Raw genomic sequence first — 4493 nt, forward strand, 5'->3', positions numbered from 1 at the left:
GGAGACTAGAGATTACCTGGACTTGAGGGATGAGGGAGCTGGGTTAAGTGGAGGCTGGCAAGCACTTTCTGCTTTGGCCCCCGATCCCAGGAGATGGGATCCTGAGTCACAGGTGCTAGGTGTGTGATTCTGGGGTGCTTGGTGGCAGCAGGGTCCATGAGGCAGGTGGGCCCCCGGGGGCGAGCTCAGGCTTGAGCGGTAGACGGGGTCTGGGATTCACGGGCACGCAGGTGGGGTGTAAACGCTGGGAGAGGATAGTCTTGGGGGGGGCGTGTCACAGAGAGAGGGCTGGGCATCCAGGATGACCCTTGAGGAAAGTCTCGGAGGGTTTCCAAAGAAGCAGGAGGAGACCCTGGTGGGTCCCAAAGCCAAGAGAAGACAGTGTTTTAACAGGAGCGAATGAGCAGCTGCAGGGGCTGGGGTCGGGGGACGGCAATGACCGGAGCCATGAGGGGCATCCATCAGACTTAGCACTCTGGGCTCATGGGCATCCTTGTGAGGGTGGAGGCAACAGGGGGTGGGAGCAGCTCTGTGAAGGGGGAGCACCTCACCCTGGGACCCTGGCGCTCGGATGAGCAGCTGGGGGTGGAAGGTTCCCTCGGGCCCCTTTTCCTGTCCCTCCATCCGCTGCCAGGGACTCTCCGGTGAGGGGCTCGAGTCTCCAAAGGACCTGGGTCAGCTCCTGGGAGGCAGCTGGGGCCGTGGAGGGGGGACACCGTCCTCCCTCGCAGGATGGGACAGTAGCCACATGTTCCTGGGGCGTAGTGAAGACCCGCCCGTAGGTTTCCCTGCACCTGCGGGAGGTGGTCAGGGCCCCTTGGCAGCCATGCCGTAGCTCCAGGTGTGGATTCAGGTCCCCGGCGCAGGAGGCCTCTCTGGGAGCCTGATTTACCGGCCACCCCCTGGTGCACCCGGATCTGGCCCTTCTCTAAGTGCGTGTTCAATCCAATTAAAAGTGCCGGAGGTCAGGGGAAACGTCAATTACCTGAGTCTCTCGGCAGCTGTCCCCACACTCAATAGGCCCGAGAGGCTGGGAGCTACATTCCCCCTCTCCCACCTACAGAGTGGCCGATGGGGAGGCCGACCCAGTCTCCAGGAGGGTCACTGGCCTCAGTGGCCCCATCTGTAAATGGGGACTCTGGGTATGGGAAAGCAGGACTGGAGGCCCATGTCCCCTGAATCTTGGTGGGAGGGTCTGTAGTGTGTTGCCTACTGCCAGGACTTCTGGGGGGTCTTGTCCCAAGCAAGGGTCTTCCTGCGGCTGACCTTAAAGACAGGCCTACAGGACCCGGGCACAGCCAGCCCACAGGGAGGGAGCCAGGCCCACCTCCTGCCCTCTCTGCATGTCACTGCCCACCGTGCCTCAGTTTCTCCTCTGGACACCTCTCTCCAGGGTCAGTGTGTGTGAGAGGCTCAACTCTGCTCCCAGCTCAGACATATTTTTATAACCTGCTTCGTATTTGTACCCCTGTGTTCACAGCAGCGCTATTCACAACAGCCAAAAAGTGAAGCAACTCCATGTCCATCTATGTATGAACAGATAAACGAAACGTGGTCCCTCCATACGGTGGAATATTTTCAACCTTGGAAAGGAAGGAAATTCCAACGCAGGCTACAACATGGATGAACCTTGAGGACGTGATGCTCAGTGAAATGAGCCAGACACAAAAGGACCGATGTTGTATGATTCCGCTTACATGACGTACATAGAGCAGGCAAGTTCCTGGAGACGGGAAATGTAAAGGTGGTTTCCAGGGGTTCGGGGAGGGAGAGGATGGGGAATTACTGTTTGCTGGGGACAGAATTCCAGGTTGGGTAGATGAAAACGTTGTGGGATGCATGGTGGCGATGGCTGCACAGCCATGTGAACGTATGGAAAGCCACCGAAGCGTACACTTAAAAATGGTTAAGATGGCAAGTTTTATGATTTGTATATTGTACCACAACCGAGAAAAAAAATCAAGATTTGTATTTCACGAACTTTTATTAAACCAGTGTGCCTCACAGCCCGGAGAGCGGGATTGCTCGCGTCACCAGCCCGCACGTCATTTTTCTTTTCTCCTTTTCCCCCTCCCTTCACGCTTGCCAGTAAAAGCCACCTCCTTAGGGAACCGTCTGAGAATTAAGCCCGGATCTCCTGGCATCTAGCCCAGAGCTCCCAGGAAGGGACCGGATGAGCCCGGCTTGGGAAGAGACTGCAGAAGGTAGGGGTCTCGGCGACGCCCTTCTAGCTGGAAAACCGCACAAGGCTCTCTGCCAGCCGCCCGCCTAGCCCGGGTCAGAGAAAGCCAGACAATTATTGGATGGACCAGAGTCGTGCAGCCTTGTCGGCCCTTGCAATATCAGATGCTTCGGAGACCTCCGCTGTCTCCCTGCTCAGCTGACACCAGCCTTTAGAGAACAAGCAAGTCAGAGGATGGAATTAATTTCCTAAAATTGAGTGTTATATCGAAAAGTCACCTCAGCATCTCTCGCCAGGGAGGAAGAAGAAATGGCCATTTGGTCCTTGCTCTCTTGATAGCTCGTTGCAGCTTGCACTCAAATCTTTAGTTTTGGGATGAAATGTATGAAATTGTCTTCTCTGTAGGGCAGAGATGATAGAATCTAGGCAATTTTATGTGGTTCAATCTATTCGAAATAACTATGAAAATACTGTGCCAGAGAAAAAGGGAGAAAAATACCTCTGCTATCTATTTTCTGGGTAAGTGGTATGACTGAGATTCACATCAGATTATTTTGCATCTACTGAATTAGCCGAATGCAGTCAACCCTTGAACAACACGAGAGTTATGGGTGCCAACGCTCCGTCCAAAATCTGCATATGACCTCTAGTGGCCCCTTCGTATCCGTGGTTTCTCCATATCCAAGGTTCTGCGTCTGAGGATTCGACCAACCTCAGATCATGTAGTAAATAGTATTTACTATTGAAAAAAATCTGCATAGAAGTAGACCTGCGCAGTTCAAACCTGTGTTGTTTAAGGGTCAACTGTATATACCTTTAATTACAATCCCAGAGACAAGCTCGTCCCGAGGGCGGGAGGGGGATGTGAAAATGACATGGCACCTTTAGAGGCGCATGTGAAAATACGTACAAAGAGTTGTTATAAATGTGTTGAGGGCCAGTAGTCCAGCAATCCTACTTCTGGAAATGTGCTCCTAAGAAAACCCCCCTAAGAAGCCCTCGTACCCTGTTGGTAGGACTGTAAATTGGTACGCCCTCTGTGGAAAACGGTATGGAGGTTCCTTAAAAAATGAAACCTAGAACTACCATATGATCCAGCAATCCCACTCCTGGGTATATATCTGGAAAAAACAAAAACACTAATTTGAAAAGATATATGTACCCCAATGTTCACAGCAGCACTATTTACAATAGCCAAGACATGAAAACAGCCCGAGTGCCCATCAACAGATGATTGGATTAAGAGGATGTGTTTTACACACACACACACACACACACACACACACACACAATGGACTATTAGTCACACACACACAAAAAGAAATACTGCCAATTGCAGCAACGTGGATGGACCTAGAGGATATTATGCTTAGTGAAATAAGTCAAACAGAGAAAGACAAATACTATATATCACTTATATGTGGAATGTAAAAAACAATACATATGCATGTATATGCAAAACAGAAACAGACTCACAGACATAGAAAATAAACTGTGGTTACCAAAGCAGGGAGGGACAAATTAGGGGTATGGGATTAACAGATACAAACTACTATATATAAAATAGATGAGCAACGAGGATTTACTGTATAGCACAGGGAATTATAGCCACTGTCTTGTAATAACCTATAATGGAATATAATGTGCAAAAATACCGAATCACTTTGCTGTACACCTGAAACGAACACAATATTGTAAATCAATTATATTTCAATTAAAAAAAAAAACACCCAAGAAAAGCAAAAAAGGCATTTGCATGAAGATGTTCACTGCAGTGTGAGTCAGACTCTGAAAAACAGACCTAGACCTTTACTTCCAATGGCAGGGCAATAACCAAGCTGGTAACGAGCCACAGGGAAGCAGAATTTGGTGGCTCTTCCAAATCAGACCCGGGCGGTGCCCGAGCCCCCTGGTGACCCTGCCGTGGGAAGGTTTTCCTCCAAGTACGTTACTTGGGTTGGTTGCACTACAGTTAAAATATGTCAGTTTCGCTACTCCAGAGTGGAAACTTCAGGGGTTAGACCTGTGTGCGTGTGCATGTGTGTGCGCACACTTTTTAAACTAGAAAATGGAGATGGCTAACGAAACATGACAAAATGAAAAAGCAGAGAGCAACCGTGGTCGTGCCTTTGACTGCGGTGGGCAGAGAGCAGACAAGGCAGCCGAGCGCAGCGGAGCAGAGGGGGCGGGGTCAGGCCGGTGCTTCTTCCTCTCGTCAGCATTGACTTCCGTGCTTAATGTTCCTAACTTTTTTTAAGGTGAAAAACCAAGAAAGCTGCCCCCCGTCTGTGCTCAGACTTGAGAGGTTGCC

The sequence above is a fragment of the Neophocaena asiaeorientalis genome, unplaced genomic scaffold, assembly GCF_003031525.2.
Source record: "Neophocaena asiaeorientalis asiaeorientalis breed wild unplaced genomic scaffold, Neophocaena_asiaeorientalis_V1.1 scaffold476, whole genome shotgun sequence".
Classification (NCBI taxonomy): domain Eukaryota; kingdom Metazoa; phylum Chordata; class Mammalia; order Artiodactyla; family Phocoenidae; genus Neophocaena; species Neophocaena asiaeorientalis.